This window comes from Passer domesticus, chromosome 1, assembly GCF_036417665.1.
Source record: "Passer domesticus isolate bPasDom1 chromosome 1, bPasDom1.hap1, whole genome shotgun sequence".
Taxonomy (NCBI): domain Eukaryota; kingdom Metazoa; phylum Chordata; class Aves; order Passeriformes; family Passeridae; genus Passer; species Passer domesticus.
In genome coordinates, this window is record NC_087474.1 from 35,797,752 (window position 1) to 35,818,164 (window position 20,413).

The 20,413-nt window shown below is 37.2% G+C and overlaps 2 long non-coding RNA genes across 2 annotated transcripts; one reads left to right on the forward strand and one right to left on the reverse strand.

The window, feature by feature from the left end:
* Positions 1 to 3,749: 3,749 nt before the first annotated feature.
* LOC135287630 (uncharacterized) lies at positions 3,750 to 4,610 on the reverse strand. Its single transcript, XR_010351196.1, has 2 exons — positions 4,310 to 4,610; positions 3,750 to 4,228 (listed from the first exon to the last, which is right to left on the reverse strand). It is a non-coding gene; the product is annotated as an uncharacterized LOC135287630 (long non-coding RNA).
* LOC135287637 (uncharacterized) lies at positions 4,031 to 20,001 on the forward strand. Its single transcript, XR_010351197.1, has 5 exons — positions 4,031 to 4,193; positions 8,635 to 8,704; positions 9,701 to 9,764; positions 17,092 to 17,231; positions 18,528 to 20,001. It is a non-coding gene; the product is annotated as an uncharacterized LOC135287637 (long non-coding RNA).
* Positions 20,002 to 20,413: the final 412 nt, after the last annotated feature.

Here is a 20,413-nt window from a genome sequence, read left to right on the forward strand (position 1 = left end):
TTTTCATGTGATTCTTCATGCAGAGGGGAACTCATACACAGATTTCTGTTAGTACTACTCCAGAAGAAACCAAGAACAGTTCTAGAAAATTGGCTTTTGACATCCTAAAGATCTGTGACTGATTATCTGCAGCACTAGACAGATTTTGCTGGCTGGATCCAAAAGCAATATATCAATTTTTGATAGGAGGAGGAGGAGGAATGTGTTTTCAGTGATCTTGTAAGCCTTCAGTGTCCTGAGGCACGGGCCATCATCACATGACTATATTTGCTGGTGCCAATTTGTTTATATCTGTTTAGGAAGACTGTGACATACACTGGTGTTCTGTCCATGTTACTCAACTACTCTTTGAAAATGGAGTTAGCACAGCTGAAGGAAAAAGAGAAACATCTGTCTTGATCCTAAGCCATGCAACTGCATAAACTTCTGAATGGAAATTGGAGCACTGTACACAGAAACTCCCAGGGCCTATGAAGCAGCAGGGAGCACGGCAGCAGAGCAGAACAACTTGGGGAGACCAGCTACAGTGCCTGGGACCTATAAAAAACACTCCTGTGTTCTAGATGAAATTATAACCAGGAAAAATGCTATTAGTGAAGCACTACAGCACAGTGAACCTACATAACCTACTGGGAGTGTCACGAGAACACATGACCAGTCTCTATTTTTTATACTAACGCAGTAAATCCTGTTATGTATTATCTCCATATCATTTGGCATGCACTGCTCATGGAGAGGATCTGTTCTCAAAGAGATATGAGGGAAGACTGACTCCCTTTGGTTGCTGGGAATAAAGACTGGATTTGTGACCTTGAGCAAGTGTGTTCCTCAACTACATACAAGCAGTCATCCCTCCAGGATCCTAGTAATGACTGGGTCTGTTGCCTGTACATCTTTCCCAGTAAAATACGTGCTACTTTCTTAAATCAGGGGCTGTCCTATTCAAAAAATGGTACATTGTTATACTTTAGTGAGATAGTATCACCTGTAAACTTCAGCATGTGTATATATACAGCCCCTGACAGATGTGTGTACGTACGTTCTGTGTATGTGTGCCAGTTGTAAACATCTGTCTAAATGAGTGTGTTGACAATGAATTACTCAAGGAAACTTGACTTTTTTTTTTTTAGTGTGAATTAACAGCTTCTTGACTTGTTACTACATCAACTGCTAATTAGTTCCTGAGTGTAGTTCAAGGTGTTGGCATTCATTACAAAGCTTTCTGCGGTTGTTTGGATCTTTATCTGCCTCAAAGGCAGAATCTTTAGGCAAAAACAGTTCTTCAGGATATACACAGCAGGGAAAGGAAAGGTGGGCTGTAAGGTCAGGACTTGGTGTTAGAGACAGCCCATCACTTATATTTGGCTCCAGTAATGTGAAAGTGCTTTAAGTTAGGTGATGACTAACCATCAGGACTAAGAGCAAGATTAATTGTTGGAATAAAGATAGGGAAATCAGAACTGGGAACTTCAGAAGATTACTGAACTCCAGTCAAAAGAGGCACGTAGCATGTATCCCTTATTTCTGAACAAAACCCCAAGTATATAATTCTAGGTGTCTAGATAGACAAAGATGGGTGTCTAGAAAAACAAAGGTATGAGAACAAATACTCTTAACAAACATGCAGTAATAATTTGAAGTCATGACAAATACAATGCATTTACTTGGGAATAGTGAAAAAGCTGATTCAGGGAAATTTATAAATCTGTAAGAATTTCCTTTATAGTATTCATGAATTCAGGTTAGAATTTGAAAAATAAGATTTATACACAATATCTAAATGAAAAGACAATATAAGGCAGTATCATCTTTTATACAGGATAAGAATATCTGTGTTTTATTTGAAAATTGACTTCTATCAAGAAGACGTAGAAAAATGTCTCTCTCCTGAAGTTTTTGAACTAATTCCACATATGAGCACTTAAAGTAATTCAGTTTTGTAGTCTTTAACACTTAGTTTCCAATGAGATTTTAAAACCTTGATTTTATTTAAGTCAGTCAATCAAATAGTTTGTTTCAGAAACATATGATTAAGGAAACACTCAGCTTACTTTTTCTAACCTACTTACCTTAATCCTAATGCTCTAAATCCACCTAGATACAGGTATGAAGGCTCACATCATTCACACATATAATACTGGGCTGTGTTGTCCTTACAAAAAACATATCCAGCTAAGATAACAACTAGGTAGAGGGAAAAAGTCTAGGGTTCATCTAGCTATTTCAAGATAGCAACACCCTAACATGTCATATATTTCAGAGCAAATGATGCTCTAAAGGTCTTGTCTGAACTGACTTAGTTTGTCTCCGTATTTTTTCTTCCTCTTGACTTTCAGGAAAGAAAACATTTCTTTAAATACCCTGATCATAAGCCAAGAGAAACCAACACTTCTGCTCATTTCCTGTCTCTCTGTTTCCTTTTCTAGACTTGCTCTGCCTATCACTCTAAAAGCCTTCCTTTTAGGGTTTCATTAGCAATTGCAATTGCATTTCTTTGATTTGCAAAAAAGTTCTACTGCATTTTGTTAGGTATACCACCAGATTTCTTTGTTTTCCAGGGTTTTATTTTTCCCAAGTTACTAATTTCCGAGAGTTCAGCCTGAGCAGAAGAATTGATGGCTGCTGTTAATATGCTGCACTAAAGAAACTTCTCTACAGAAGGTTTGAAAAAAAAAACCAAACCAAAACAGTGGCATGGTGTCACAGCTATGGTGGTTGACTACACAAAAATATTTGCAAGGAACACTGTGGAGTTCTATATGTGCCACACTTTTCTTACTGTAGAAATTCAGAGATGATGGGTGTTTCCTTTCACTCTCAGTGGTAGAAAAGTGTTGACATTTATTTTCAAGCCTGGCATAATTTTTCATGAGATTGTTTCATGGAACTACTAATGGAAAGCTCCTCTTTGCTGCTAGTTATCATCTTTTCCACTTCCACTTCTATATTTTTAACAGAGGAATCACAATGGACAGTCCAAGGTCTGAATTTTGCTAGTGGTGCTGGGTGCTCTGCAGATAACAGTAGGATACTCATAAAAAGAACTAGTTAAGGGGGAATTCTATCCCTTTCTTCTGAGGCAGTGAGATTTTGCCACAAAGTTTTGAAATTTTAATCTATGTGTGAAACTAACAGACTAATATAATTTCTGACCTATGCATTTCCCTTTTAACGTATAACACAAACAGGACTGCTTCATCTTGATATCAGAAATATTCTGATGTTAATTAATTCATTATTCTGTGAATGACTAATGATGTAAATATATGTTTTGCAAGCACATACACCATATTATGTTACATATGTAAAGTTGTCAGTGGGTAAAAGAATAAGGAAGCTTTGTATACAGTTCTATGGTACCTGCTATGTTGCTTTTTTACCCATCATTGAAAGAGAAGATATTTTCTCACAATGTCTGTGCATACTCACAAAAAATTAACGCCTCCACACTTCTTGTTTAATACCTTCATTTCTGTGGTTACCTCTGCATTGTGTAGATTAACCCAGTCAGCCCATTGATGCCAAGCTGCCTGGCTGTCTTGCTGCCCTTGGTCCTGGGTGTCCTTCCCCTCAGTCTTCCGTGGTCCTGAGGGACATTTTCAGCATCATGTGGCTGAGGTGCTTTGGAGAAGAGCTCTCCTCTCCCTGGGTCAACCCCTGCCTGAGGATGCTGTCACCTGCCCCACAGAGAGGGGTCGGTTACTTCACAGCCCAGAAAGCATAAAATGTTCACAAAAATGCCTCATAAAAATGATTACATAGATTTATTCAGCTGTTGGTACTGCCAGCCTATGTGCAGGGCGGGATGCCCTGCACACCCACTCTCAGGGAACTCTCCTGATGGTTCATGGGGACAGTCTGTGCTTGTGACTGAACACAGCTGGAGGCAAGAAGGGACAGCCATGCAGACAGGCCCTGTCCTCTGGCCTTGAGGGGGCATGGGCCCTCCTCACCCTTGCCTGCCCCCTGCCCTGTTGCTGGATGGCCCCATTCCACCTGGCAACACCTTCCCTCGCAGGCGTCTGCACCAGCTGAGGATGGATCACCGCAGCAGGCCCAGCTGGGCTGGCAGACATTTCCCCACTTGCTGGTGGCCAGCCACAAGCCCCTGGTGTGGGTGTCAGCCTGGACTTAGCATCCAGCTCTTCTCAAAACCCAGGGGAGGTGTGCTCAGGTGCATTGCTTCTGACGTGGTAAGAGGCCACCTGCATCCAAAGCCAGGGATGTGCTGAAAGAGAAGAGCAGTTATTAATAGTTGGGAAACTGAAACTGAAATTGATATAACCTTGTGTCATATCATCCTACCCACTTTTCTAATCCTCCCTCTTTTAAATTTGAGTGGCCATGCTGGCACAATTTCACACAACCAGCAGCTTATCTTCTGACTTGGTGCTCTTGCAGGTACCTTGCCTAACATTCACAATTTTTTTCCTCCAAAAAAACTCTATGAGGGTTTTCTATCTCTCCCTTGAGGAGTCTAGTGGGCTTTGCAGTTCAAAGACCAAGTTGCAGAGCTTTCTTCCAGAGAATGTTCAGGCAGGGAGTGATGGAGGGTGACATGTTGGTTGTCCCCTCTGCAGTGGGAAAGGCCATTGTGTTCAGTGAGGGATTCAGGCAGGCTAAGCCTGTGGGGCAGGTACTTGTTCTGCTGTTTTATTGCCTGCTGCCAGATACAGGTATAGACAGTTCTTTGGAGACTGGTGAAGGGTAATAGCCTAGGGGTCTGGATTCATGTTCTCTCCTTCCTTCCCACATTTTCCTGATAAACAGAAGAGCTGGTAGGTAATGGTGAGAGGCAGACAATTACTTAGGGCAAAGAGCCCCAGGGCTTCCCAAGTGCGGCACAACTCAGGGGCTACCTGAGATTTCTCAGGGGTGCTAGAGAGGCTTGTTGAATAATCAGCATGTCTGAAGCAACCCGTGCCTGGGTCAAGAGGGATAGATACAGACAAGGTCCCTTCACCCTGGGGCACTTTCCCTTAGCTCATGTCTAAGGCTGATCTTGGCTCTCAGGAGAGAGTTGACAGAGCGGTGCAGGCAGGTCCCATGGAGATACTCAGTGGATGTGTGACACTTATGCTCTGTGCAGCTGATACAGAGTGTGTTGGGCTTGTCCTTATAGGTTTGCTTTCTTATTTACTTTCCCATCACTTCAGCTATCAGGACAAAACTTACAAATGTGGTTGTGCATAAATAGTATCCAAACAGACACAGGTAAATCTTTTGGAAAAGATAAATGGTATTTTATAGATGCTCTGTCAAACTTGTAGTTTTTCACCAAGCCACAGTACTAATAAATCATTATCAGTGTCCACTCCTCTCATCTTATTGCTATCAGGGAATGTCATGACAATACAAACAAGACTTACCAGTAGGTCAGGGTATCCTTTTCTATTTCTATAGCCATTTCATATTTTTTCTTTAATTCCCTACAAATCATAATCAGTCACAGAATATTTATGCAGCAATGAATAAAAAGGTATGTTCAGTAGTTCATACTGATTCATGCATGATAGGATCCATTTGTTTCATGCTCTAAAAATTCCATATTAATAACTAAAAACTGTTTCCATTTTTAGATTTTTTTTAGTTACATAACAGACATTTTCAGTCTTTAAACATTTTTTGAAATCTACCTTCCTTTACAAATGCCAATCAAGCCCCATTTTTTTCAAAGAAGCAAAGAAACAGCAGCAGGAAAATTGTTTCATCAAAGGTAGTTAAGGTAATATGTTGATGTAAAGGCAAAAATCTCAAAATGTGAAGCTGAAGAGATAACAGTGTGAGTAAAAATATGGGTATCCACCATTTTGTATAATGACCTTTCAAAAGCAAGGCTAACTTTAATTCAGTATAGATAATGAGGCTTTAGTGCCCAGTAAACCTAGAGCTTTCCAAGCTTGAATAGGAAATTTGGAGCAACTCAAAGCAAGAAGTAAAATTTTTTTCAGGATTTGGTTTCTGGAAAGATTACTTTAATATCCTACCTTTATTTATGTTGCAAATGAAAGGAAAAAAAAATCTATTAGAACAGGGATAAACAATGAATTATAAGGAAAATAAAGAAAAAAAATAGGCTTCTAAAAGGAATCAGATTAACTCTACTGCATATATCCTTCTACTCTATTTTATCACCATTGGAAAGAAATAAACCCCAGGCAATTTCTACTAAACTACCCCATATTGCCACACAAGTGTTCAAAATCACAAGTCAGGCTTTTAAATAATGAGATCAGCTTAAAAAGTTGCATGACTTTAAAAGAAATATATCTGCTTTTGTGTAAATGTGCACATGTATTCTAACCTTCCAGAATTTAAGATGTTATCAACCCCAAGCTCACTCCCTTTGTTTTTTCCCCTTTTTTTTTTTCTATCTTTTTCCCCACAAAATAAGAAGGCTAATTATTGTGAAACTTACAATAAAATCACAAATATTGTCAATGTCATATCTCCCCCAGGACTCAGTTAATAAATGCAAACTCGTAATAACATAAAATAAATTCCCAGGACAAGATCAAACCTTGTTTTTCTGCTGTGTTACCACATGGGGTAAATAGTGGGTGGGGATGTAGGAGGGTGCACAATAAAATATAAAATAAACAGAAAGTCATTAAATTTGAAAGAGAAAAAAACCCTAAACAGATCTGTATTTAGTGAGCCTTGAACAATGAGTATGGCCTAAGGACTGGAGCAACACTGGTGGTAACTCCTGCCTGCTGCAAAACATATTGCAGGGCAAATGAAAAAATGGTTTAAAAGTCTAATTTTTCTATTGCCCATCAGCACAGGCAGGCAGCTGATAAAGGGGCTGATAAAGGGGCTTGTGGTAGTTCCATCACAGGTGGGCAGGATGAACTGATCAAGGTTTTCCTCTCCAAATCAAAACATTAATAAGTCTGGTTTTTTTGTGGGTATGCATTTAAATCAGTGACAAACTTTCAGCTGTATGCATGAGAGTGGTATTTTTGCCTAGAAGTTACCTAAAAATAGAAATTCTATTCCTTTCCCGTTGGAATTATGTAGGTTTTCTGTAGGACAATCACAAAAGCCAAACCTGAGCAGTTTTTTTTGATAGTGCAGAGGTTCTGCAGACTTTCCCAAGCTTGTGTTGGCTTGTGCAGAATGACTTCACTGCTCAGCAACAGGCACATGAAATGCAATCAGTCATTGCAGGTGCCTGTAGCCACACACTTGGCTATGCTGTAGTGCTTTTTAGCATGATAGAAAATATCACAGAACTTTAGAAGAAATGGTTACACCTGATTAAACTATTTAAAATCTCTGGAGTTACATCTATTTTTATGGCATTAAATTGACTTACCTGTTAACTTGGGGAGTATTCAAAATCCTACTAAAATTTTATTGTATTTAAACTATAGAGGCATTGAGAATGGCACAGTGAATTATGAAACAGCACAGAGACATACCATTTCTCATTAAAAAGCCTTTACCACAATTAGATAGATCTCAGAAGCATTTTTCTATTTGTATTGCTATTCAAATGCCATTTTTACTATTCAAATGTTTTGAAAATTGATTTTAATTTCTATTACCTTTTCAATGTCATTTCTTCTGGGCTAAGGGACTACTAACGAGAAAAGAAGCAGACAGCAATAGGACAAGACTATCTGCCATGAAAGGCTACTGAGTTCCACAGAAATAATATTTGCAATTTCCACTGTTCAGATTGCATTTTATAAAGGGAAAAGAGAGTCATCTTCTTCCTTTTCTCACAAATTTGATGGGAGAACTTATTTCCTTTTGGTAATGTTTTGACTGGCAGTGAAAATCATAAAGGAAGCAGAACTGTCTTTTGAAAATACCTTACAAGGAGGTTTTTGTTGGGCAGTGATTTACTTGGTATTAGCAGGTGATATAGTTAGTATAAGCCATTATTGGAGAAAATGAATTACTGATTCCATAGCTTTGTGTGTGCTTGTCCACTCACTTGTCATGTACAGATGATCTTTCTATTCCCATTTCAGGGTATAGTTTTTCTCAGAATTTTCATTAAGAAAAAGTCTGAAAACTCAAAATTTTGTGAAATATTTAACTCTATTTTCTGAGTACCATGACTGCCCCTATGTATTATGGCTACATCTTCAGGCTTTTCACGTAATTATTCTATCCAGAAAAGAATGTGATATAATTCACAGATCAGAACAAGTCTGCTTTTATTTGCTGTTTAGTGCTGTTGGTTTTTAGTCTGTACCACAGATCTGAATTCTCTCTTGGACAAAGCAATCAAGATTCCCTTTTGCTTATGTGGTCTAGAGGCCCAACAACACAACCAGACTTAGGAACTTCCCCAGATAAATCCTCAGTCCTAGGTTAAAATCCGCAAACCAATTTTTTAATGTTGGCCAGTAGACAGGTGATAAAACTATTCACTTCAGATGTGAGGACATAGATATGTTTTTCATTTGCTTGTTTTTCAATTTGAGTCAGAGATATTTGCTTATTTGCACATATATAGAGAAATATCTACACCCTGAAGTAGGCAGATGTGAAGATCTGATTTGCATGCATATATCATACATTTGCAAGAATGTATGAGGCATTAATGTCTAAAATAGAAAATCTGGCTTAAGGTATTTTTTAAGTCTGAGAAAATTTTATTTATTTATTTCACAGATGATTAGCAAAGAAACCTACAATGACTTTTGACTTTGCTGTCACTGATTTAACTTAGAAAGTTTGGCAGGTAAGAAGGATACTTTGCTCCCCATTTCTCCCCTGAAGAAAAAATCCTTGGGTGGCTATATGCAGGTGACTAACAGCAGTTTTTCAGCCTGTATTAGGAAAACCTTTTCTGTGTGTGGCAGATCAAACAAGCCCAGCTAAACCTAAAAGGAAGTAATCATAAGGGAATTTGGTAATGGAAGCAAAAAGCAAAATATTGTGGAGGCACTGTTAAATAATATGTGACGTATGGGACAGAAGGCTGCTGACATTCAGATCATGGTGACTTTCGAGTGGAAAGTGTCCTTCTGCTATGCACTGAAAGCAATACAGGTGGGATGGCAAGGCTCTTCTCATAAAAATTATTAAATATGAGCACTTTTAGAAAACATTTACTTAAAAAAAGTTTTCAAGCACTTAAAAATAAATAAATCTGTGACGTTAAAAATTATACATTGATTGAAACCACTTAGTAGGGAGAATGTTTTATGTATTTGGGAAATGTGCTGGATTTGTTGGTGAGTATACAGAGATATTAGAGAAGAAAAAACACTGCTTGATTCCCAGACAATAGATTAAAATAATTCCTGAAGTTAGTTTATTTATTTTGTTGTTGTGCTGTTAAACTACGAGTTTAAGATATTTTCCTCTGAAATTATTGAAGAACATCTTTGACGTCTTCTCAATGCTAATGGATTTTTATCATGCAGTTGCAGGTGTCTAAATGTGTTCCTTTTGTCCTCAATTAAATTTAGTTGTGGTGAAAAGTTGGCTATATTGACAGGCACATTGTTTCACTTTAGATTTGGATTCCTCAGTGTTTTCTTTCCAAGAGCATAGTAAGTTAAGCTGCACAAAATATAAGTAGTAATCCCAGTTGCACAAATTTCAAAACATATATTTGTCACCCATTATGGTATGTTTCGCTTCTGTTAACACAGGAAATCTCACACAAACAAGTGCACTGATAACTGTGATAAACAAGTTGGTGTAGTGCTTCTTTTTTTACTGCTTGCAGATTTGAGGACTGCAAAGTATATCTCCATCAAAATGAAAGAGGAGAAGAAAGAAAAGTAGAAATGGTATGTGTTTCTTAAATGACAACAAAATACCGTGCACTTCATCCCTGCATGATCAGAACCAAAACCATAAGAAAGAAGTTGGGTTTGGTATGTTTTTTGTTTTTTGTTTTTTTTTTTTTTTTCCTTTTACTGGAACTTGAATTAACAAGAACAGGAGTCAACTCCAAGCCTCAGGTTTTTAAGTTAGAGTTCAGATACTCACAGAGCAATGTGCAACATACTGAGTTTGTAGCGACTGACCACCAGGTGTCAAAGCTCAAATTTCCCACTCTGTGTCTCTCACAAGGTTTGTGGGTACTTTAAACCACAAATACTTTGAGAATCATTCCTATAAGAAAATTATGGGAATTGCCTTCCCAGGTGTTATGAATGTATGAAGTGCACCTGCAAGCATACCACACCTATGGCACACTTCGTACCTCGCCTCTTTTTGTTGATCGTCTTCCCCCAGGGACAGTGTGAGAGACTTTCACTTTCTCATACTTTCAGTTGTTAATTAGTAAATTCATATCAGGAGCTCTTTAGCTGAGAGAACATTTACCTAAATCAACTTAAATCCATGAGATGTTCCTTAGTTTTTGGTATTATTTTATATTCCCTAGTGTTTTCAAGTATTTAGGTGAGTAATAAAAACTGTTAGGCAAGACCAGCAGTGATTCTACAAGACGCTTCTCCTGATCCTCCCTGCCCTCTAAGAGGAAGTATCATGAAATTTATATCCCTGTAGTGACAAAATTAGGGAAAGCATCAAATAGATTATAAGTTTACATTTAAACAGTAACATTGAAGAGAAAATTTGGTGAAACACAGAATAAAAAGTGTCAGAAGGTGCAGAAAGATAAGAGAAATGAGCTAAACAGTTCCATTTTTTCCCCAACTTCGTTTTTAGCAAAAGGTACAATTCACAAACTACAGAATATTGTGCTTAAAAACTTTTCTGATTAGAAATTTTCAAAGAATGTTTACATTTTAAAAACACAAAGTTATTACAGAGGTAGAATTTACATTTTAGAGTAAAAAGGTACTTTAATTTAGAGAAATTTCTCTGTTAACTTCTTTTCTTTTCTTTTCTCTTTTCTTTTCTTTTCTTTTCTTTTCTTTTCTTTTCTTTTCTTTTCTTTTCTTTTCTTTTCTTTTCTTTTCTTTTCTTTTCTTTTTATTAAGCATAGTATCTTGACTAATATGAAATGGCTTTTATATCTTAGGTCAACATGAAAATGTTAATGAACAAACTTTTTTGTCCTTGTCTAGAATAGGAATATTTATCAAAATTGGAAAAATTCTGCAATTTAGCTGTGCAGGTTTCTTTTCAAAACCAAATAAAAAATAAAATGTTACTCTCAAAAGACATCATTTTTATAGCTGGGACAAACTGAGCTCTTCTGGTTGGTAACTTCATTAACATCTCTACAGATTTTAGAATTTTTGAGTAACATTTATAAGAAACAACCCTTAGTTATAGGTACCAAAAGTATTTGAATATGTTCCCATCTCCTAATCACTGGAAAAACATTGTTTCCTCTCACATGCATTTCAAGTACTGCTTTAGAAAATCTCTTGAGCCTCTTTTTCACATCGTTCTGCTGTCTCTCCTTTTTCAGTTGCAATTATCAGATGCCTGGTTTGGCCAGGACTGTCCAAAATTTTTGGTTTATGCCACATTTAAAAGATTTTCCTTGAATCACTGTAATATATTACATTGAGAGAGAGGACATGACAGCTTTCCCTGAGTTTAAAATTTCAGTAATGAAAATAAACACACAGCAAAAGGCAGAACACTGCAATATCACCCAACATATATGGTTACAGCAGAATTATGATGTAAGCTTGATCTCTGAGTCCCAACCTCTCCTTTTTTTTTTTAATGATCAATGTATATTATAAATGAAATTCAATCATCTTTTAAAGTTGTCCATGCATATGAATTATCTTAGGCTTGCCTACTATCTCTTCCCATAGTCTAGTGAGGTCTGAGAATGGAGCAAAGCTAATGCTTACCTGCTATGTAAAACAGATTGCAAAGCACAGACACATCCCAGAACAGAGGTGAGCTGTGCTGACTGCAGAAACCTTTTAAGAAAGTCCATTTACAAGATGAGTGTTAAGAGATAGCCTTGAACCTACTGAACTAAGAGTTTAAACCAACAGCAAAAAAGCAAGATATGCAGTAAGATAAAGATTTTTTTCCATTTTACATCTTAGAAGCTGAGTCATAGAAAGATTAACTTGCCCAAGGTTATAAGGATACTTAGTGCCCTAAGCTGATCAACACTTAGTTTATTGTTTTACTCTTCTCTAATGCACAATATTAACTTAGTATGAAAGAAGTATTCCCATATCAGACAAAAATCTTTCACTGTACGTTTCTGGGCTAAACTGTTTATGAATGGATTTAGTTTCACTTGCTGAGAAACTCTAGAAACATAGCTGTTATCAAATTAACTGAGTCTGACAGAAGCAGTGTCTGCTGATGCAAAAGTCTTATAACCTGTAAAAAACAGAATCTTTGCCTTAATAAGACCACCTTCATGACTCTTAACATTAAACTATTTCTAAACAGAAAGACCTAGAAACATTACTGTTGTGAATCTGTATAACACATAGATGTCCTAGACAAACTCAGTTGATGTGATATATTGTGACCTTTGGCTGCTGGTGGAGAGTAGCGTGCTTAGCAAATGGAGCATGAAGCAAATGGAGCTCTGGGAAACAGCACCTGGTGGGTCTATGGACATAACTGGGCCTGTGATGCAGAGAAAACTGGGGAGCACACGAGAGAATAAAGGATTTATACATTATTTGATGGAAGAAACTATTTTTGTGTGTTATATATATATGAAAATAAAAAATATGTACATCATATATCTATATAAAATACAGAGAGCGAAGAAACTGGGCAAGACAATTGGATGTAGGCAATATCAATGGTAATTTCTTTTACCTGTACAAATGCCATATCAGTTTGCTTATCCTATTTGTGCCAACAAAATTATGACCAGAAAATAATCACTGAAAAAAAATTTGTCTGTATGAAAAGATCATAGTCCTATTCCATAATTTTGCCTCTCTATGCAATAACTAGCTAAGTAGGCTTTACACAGTATGGCAAGATGAATATGGCTCAAATGTAATAGTTCATCTCGGTAGTGCACTTACAAAATGCTGATAGATATGTGAACTTTTCACCTAAAAGTAAAATCTCTTTTCCAAGTTCTGAGTTCATTGTTTCCCTGTTCTTCCTGAGACACTCCTCCTAGTGCCCTAGTTAGCTTGCCAGAGCTTGCAAAGAACAAGGATGTGGGAATAATGAATTATTCTATTCATTTTTTATTCTTGATGAATAGTAAATTATTCTAATAACATTTACTATTCTATTCATTTATTACTGGAGAATAATTAGCCGGGAATGGCTTCTAAGAAGTTTTTCCAAAATTAGACTTCAATGGTTTTACTGTGTTTATCTTTACCTGTATGAAAATATCTTTGTAGCTCTCCTCACTTACCTGTTCCCACTTCCTCCCCCACTCAGACATGTATCTGTTTCCCAAAGCTACTGTATTGTTAAAAAAATTTTAATCTCCTCTTCCAAAGACCCAGCCCCTTCCTTCACACAGCTGAACTCCCATTGCAGACAGAAACCCCTCTCCTTGTCAGATGCATCTTCTCTCTGCTAATGAGAAGTGTATGTGAGTGGGGGAAAGACCTGAATGAAGATCAAAGAATAGGTGTGTCTGGATGAGAATAGAAGGTTATAGGTAAATGAAAGGAGGTGATTATGGAAAGATATGAGTAAGGAAGAGATGTAGTGTCTGCACAGGTGTTATATCCAGCTGGGATTTTAAAGTTAATGGGAGTAAGTGTGCTCATTTCACCTCATGCAGAGGTCTTGGTATTGCTGTCTTGACTTTGACCAGTATTTTTTTTGGGACTGTAGTGTTTGCCTTTAGTAGATTTCACTCTGCCATTTGAATTCTATACTTCTTTTCCTGGTATTTCAAGTCCATCATTTTGAAGAAGAGAATATTCCCATGGGAAACCTCCAGATGCCCTTTCTCCTTGTCAAGGCAGGACAAACTGGACTGTGTTTTGCTGTTTTGCTTTACAGCTGATGTGGAGGAAGGCTGCTTTTCTGCATACAGTTACCTAGCCAGACTGAATATTCGTCTATCTCTAAATAATTTCCATATTTGACTAAATTCTATATTTAGCCAGAAACAATGTTTCATCTTCTCTAAATTCCTTTCCTTCCTTTTATGGAAAGAAGGAACTTTCCATCCCTGTCCTCTTTATAGAACAAATACAGATTCTATGAAAGATTTAAAATATATATTTCACTGTGAATATTATGCCAAATAATACAATGAAAACTTAATGCTACTTTACATAGAGTCTTCTTTTCCCAAAGTCTCTTCACTTAACAGTTTAATTATTACTGATATAAGTAGCACAGATGAGGCTGACTGCTTAGTGCATGACCACTTGCATATTTAAATTGGACCTGTCATGGGATCCCACTCAACTTCCCAGCCAGTTTGGTACAAGAACATCCATTAGTCTTCTGAGTCTCTAAAGTATGACTTCAGGGTATAATCTTGCAATGCTACAAATATCCTTCCTCGTGATGTTGTACTTTGGAGTTCAAGTGGACCAAGCCCAGAATAGCTACCACAGTAGTTTGTACCTGCTCCATTTAATCCCATAGGCTCTCTCTGACAGCAACAGTAGAAACTACCGAAGGAGAGAGATGAGAAACCAGTCAAGGTATAGAATCTTTAATCTTCTGATTGAAGATTCTATACCCATGCCACAGCAAACAACATCTTAATTTAGCCATCAGATATTGAATGGTTACATTCACTGTCCAAACATGCCTGTAGGTGTATGCTCAAGCACCCATAAGCCTTAAAAAACTTTCCCCAGGCCTTGCTCTAAGCAGATCATAGAGTTTCATCTCCCTTTGCCAGGATCTCTGGGTTTTCTCAGGCTCCTCAAAAAGAATGCCTTGCTTCTTGTGAGTCTGTGAAAGTACATTCCTTATTCAGTCTAGTGGGAAACATCTGAGGAAAAACCAGGCTCTTGCTGTAACTCAGGATGGTGTTGCTCTTCACAAAAGTCAACAGCAGAAAAAAAGTCATACAGAAAGACAAATTTTTTAGAATCATATTTGCAGCCAGAGTCTGTCTCATTTCTTTTTAAAGTGTTGAAGAATTTTTTTGTAACAGTGTTTTATAATTAAAAATAGATATTGTAAAATAAATAATACAGTCTTTTCCTTGGCAAAAAGCTATTTTTCTAAGGGATCCAGGATTTCCCACCTGAGAGCACTTTTTCTTATTAATTTTTTGTAACTATAGAAGTAACAAAAGAAAAATATTAAGAATAAATTTTAAAAAAATCTCCTGGGATGAATACTTATTTTATTTTTACTGTAAAAATTGGTTTAAGTATATCTGTCAAAATTAGGTAGACTATGTAACATGAAACACAGGGGGAGAAGATTATCTTCATCATCAGATCTTGTCAGTGGGAGAATTTCTCTACCCCAGTACTTATATTGCAAAACTTACTTGTTTGCACATACATCCTCTACATTTTAAGAGTTGCTTTAGGCTGTAAAGAGAGAAAAATAAGTTAACAAGTCAAAGGTTGTAATGCTTCCAACAGTTTGCCTGGGCAGGTTGATAAAGATGCTGAGAGATGTGTAGATTTGATTTGTTTGGCACGTAAAAGGGTCTTGAGATGGTAAGTGAAAGGAATTCTTTATGCAGTCCTGTCACTGTCAAACAGAACCAGTTGGGGCAGGGTGAGTCTCTCCTTTGACATTGCAAAAGGCAAAAAAAAGGAGATTGAAAATAGTTTGCACTTATCTAATATCACTAATGAAACCACAATGATGTCAATTCTGATCAAGCTGTAATCGGAGTTGCTGATTGTGTGATAACAGACTTCCTTTTTACGTGTTTTCTGCATGTTTGCAGTGGAAAAGACCATAAATGATTAACTGTGGGCGAGTGGAAATAGTATAGAAAAACATAACTTTGCCACAACAACAACAAATGAGAGAAAGAGAGGACTTCAGAGTGAATGCAGAGAGGAAGGGGAGGAGAAGGGAATTCTGAGTATTATTAAATATGTGAAAGAAGACTCATTTACTTTATAAGAAGTAGATCACTCACACAGACACATTCACAACTTTGTGGTCATTGAAATTTGCGTAAGTGCTATTAATCAGCTCACCACAGATTATCATAGCTGTTTCTTTGGAAATGACACTTGAATTCAAACCCAGTGTTAAAAGGGAAAGCAGGAAAAACATGACTCAAAAAATAAGAAAACCCAAAAGTTTGTTTAAATCCTTTTGGATCAGATTCTGCCACCTATACTTAGAGTAAAACCTTCCACAATAAAAAGTCCTTCCTGAAGCCAGTGGGCTCAGGAAAGCAAATATTTGATGATAGTAAAACCAGCAAAACATCATCCTTAAATCTACCTCACACTCTCGAGATTCTTTTAAAAGTTATTGCACAGGAACCTGTTTGCCAGGCATAAAATAAAGGATTATCCCGGGGTGGATTTATTTGGGGTGGATAAGCCAGTCAGAGCCCCTCCAATTAGCACTGCTCGTTCGTGTCGCCTGACTTGACTGCAGCTGCATCTCTGTGTCACTGCTCCTTTTGACAGTATGGCTGGACTGTCCCTGACATTATGATCAAGGTGGTAGATGGGTGACAAGCAATAAACTTGCAACCAAACCACAGCTTTAAGAAAATTTTCTCAAATAAAACAGAAGAGTGACTGTATTGGTGACTATTGTCAGTCAGACAGTAATTGATTCTGTCAGCCTTTTCCTAGCCAGACCCTGCTGCTGTTTGAAGAGGAAATCACTTCAGCAGATTAGTTAATAAACATGCTTAACTGGATAACCACTGATCTCAGACCCTTTAAAAGAAAATACAGTCATTACTTTCAGTATAAAATAATAATCATTCCCTATTCCAGTACCAGGAAATTTTATCCATCAACAAGTATTCTGAAGTAAGAACTTAGGAAGTTGTTGCTAGTCATCTATCTTTCTGTTTTCTGTTTTATTATTTCTTCTCCTCAGAGCAGGCATAGAGGTCAACACATGTACACATATATAGAACAGACAGAATATTACCAATATTATTTTTTAATGGAGATAACTTTTCTATGGTTAGGGTGGAAGTCTTCACAGGTATATTCCTACATACATCTTAGACAGCTAAATAACAGTGTTATTTCTAACAGTAAGTGATTTTGACCTCTTATTGTTGGTGTGTACTACTCGGTTAATGTTTTTCTGCAGCATTGCTTGGATAGCATTCCTTTAAATGGAGAAGACCTTTTGGCTCCAAGTCTGACTGAAAATGATTCTATCTACCAAAATCTGCTGAAACAACTGAAGTATGTGTGACCTGTATCATGTGTGGGCATGAATGGATGGAGGTAAGACAACACTTTTTATCATCAAGGGGTGGACCTGTACCCAGTTTCCTCAGTGCTCTCTGTAGTTTAATTCAGTCATATTTACTGTATTTTTAATATCCTCTAAGAACCATCAGTGAGACAAGTAATTTACAGATATGTGGCTTCTTTACAATAGGAGCAAATTTGTTCTTGTTGCTTCCCACAGCTAAATTTGCAGAGAAATAATAGGCACTGAAATGACCTTACACTTTTTCAGCACTTTCTGTGCAGCTGCTGAGGCAGCTGAGGTGCCTGTATTCCAATGAAATGGGACAGACAGAATGAAAACATTTTCATGATAAATCATAATTAAGGAGAAGACATGGTCTGTAAACTTGTCTTCAACAGGACTTTATATGCATGTGTGTGTGTATGTGCAACTATATATGAATGTGTGTGCATGCAAACATTTTATTTTTATACATTTTAATGTTCTTTCATGAGCATTGTTTTAAAAGGGTAAATTATCCCAAAATGGTTTTTAAAAAATATTCTTTTCTACATTCTGCATAAGAACAGTGGGATAACTCAGTTTTCTAAAGGAGATAATTTTTGAAATATGAACTGATGCCTCAGGGCAAATATGAGACATATCTGTGAAATCCTTTTGGACGTTATCTCTCAGAATTGAAGGCTAAAAAATGAGAAGTCCTTTCTGTTGGCCAGTGTTTTGTAACTTTGTCATATTGAAAACTGTGATGGATATTACAGTAATAGCTTCTCATCCAAGAATAACTTATTCCCAAAACAACTGAAACACACAAGAAAGCAGAACTTCACTGATAGATTTTTAATTTAATTAAAAACATCCAAGAATATTTTAGAGAACTTGTACAATTAAATAAAAATAAGCTTCATCTCACTTTTTTTCTCTAAAGAAAAAGACAGTAATATTTTAAACAGAATAAGAATTGAATAGCAGCAAAGTCTTCATCAAACATTTGAGGACAATAATGGAACTCTGAAATCATAAAAAAGCCAGCGTAATATGGCAGTCATTGCCTCTTTGTAGAGTTTCTTGTATATTTTAAATATATGTAAGAAGTAAACTAACACTGTCTTTTTCTGATTTTAATGATAGGAACATTTCGACCTAGCCCATGTGGTGTTTTGCTTACTTTAATTACAATCAGCAATTATTATTGTTTGACAAACCCTTTATGATGAACGTCTCCCTGTGCTCTGCCACAAGCAGAATGGAAAGATAGACAGCTCTTGTCTCACTATGGAATCCTTCATCTAAGGTCATCTCATCTCTGTTTTCTCTCTTTGTAGGGGATTTTGAGGTGTTATTAAAGAAAGGACACTTCTGTGAAGAAAACTGTGTTGATTTCTGCTGTCAAGTGAATGAGAGTATTTGAAGTCCTGCTGTATCCAATTTCCAAGTGATAAAAGAAGCTGTGGAGATGCAGTTATGATGAGAGAAAAGTGGCAAGCAAATAACTGGCAGATAAAAACTGGTTTAGAGATTAAATGAATACATAAACTGACCCTAGACTAGGCTAGGACACAAAAAGTTATTTAAATAAGAAATTTTGGACTAGGAAAAAAATGGAAACTCAACACTTTCTCATGCTTCATAGAATGAGAAGAAAATGTTTGCTGCTCTGAAGTTGCCCAGTGAAGAGAAAGGATGTTGAAGAGCTGGAGATCCTTGGAGATTTTGCTGCTACTGAGAGCAAGAATATATTGAAGCAACTGCTCTTGTTCAAGGCGTTTTCTGTAGACATATCTGATTTGTCCTGGACATAACTAGGTCTCTAATTTTATAAGACACAGTATTTTAGGGCTGAAGTCAGTCAGTTGAGAAAACTGAAATTTGTGGGAAATCTGTTTTGTTCCGGGGTTCTTTTAGAAAGATTTACTAATGAGATTTTGATTTTGCTATTGTTATTGAGGAGTAGCTAAGAATTTGTTACCAAAAAATTGATTTTGATTTGTTTTACATGACTACGACTACAATATAATAAATAGAAATATAAATATTGCTATATATAAAAATACTACTCTTTAGTTTTAAAAAATTAATTTTCCTTTTTTTAAAATAGCATTTACTCTGTATTTATCTGGTTGATTACTCATGAACATACTGCTTACCTCTTGCAGTTTTTTCAGCATGTTGTGTTAGAAACTAGTCCTGTAAACCTAAGAAGGACTTTTAGCTACAGCTTTTAAGCAGACTTTGTATTTTGAAAAAAACGTATTTTTCTTGCTTTTCTGCCCATTAATCTTACTAGATTCTGATTTGGGTTTTTAAATGTCATCTCAACCAACACTTAGCCCTCATTTAAAAAGAAAAATAATTTTTTTTTTATTCTTTATGGAGTATTAGAATCTCAGAATGGTTTGGGTCAGAAGGCATCTTAAAGCTCATCGAGTTCCAACCCCTCTGCCATCGGCATGGGCACCATCTACTGGACCACATTTTACAATGTCCCCTCCAACGTGATCTTGAGCCCCACCACAAGGCATCCACAGCTTCCCTGCGCAATGTCTTCCAGTGCTTCACCACCCTCACAGTGAAGAATTTCTTCCCATATCTCATCTAAACCTGCTCTAATTGTTAAAGCTGCTCCCCCTTCTCCTGGCACTACACGCTCTTGTAAAAAGTCACTCTCCATGACTGTTGTGGGCTGCCATCAGGCCCCAGCAGGCAGCTCAAAGGTCTTCCATGGAGCTTTCTCTTCTCTAGACTGAACAACCACAACCCAGCCTGTTTTCTCAGGAGAGCTGTTCCAGCCCTCTGATCTTCTGTGGCCCTCCTCTAGACTTGCTCCAGCAGGACCATGCATTGCCTGTGCTGGGGAACTCCAGAGCTGGATGCAGTGCTCAGGTGGGGGCTCACCAGAGGGAAGCAGACGGGCAGAATCCCCTCCCTCTCCCTGCTGGCCACGCTGTTTTGGATGCAGCCCAGGGAATGATTTGCTTTTTGGACTGTGAGTGCACACTGCTGGCTCATGTCCAGCTTATTGTCAACCATCACCCACAAGTCCTTCTCCCCAGGACTGCTCTCAATCCATTCTCCACCTAGCATACATTTGTGCTTGCTTTAGGTATTATGATCCTTATTAAAAACATATTAGGGCAAATTAATGTAGATACTGTCTGAAGCATGGACTGGATGTAGTCTTTCAAGAATGAAAACAATATTCCATTATAAA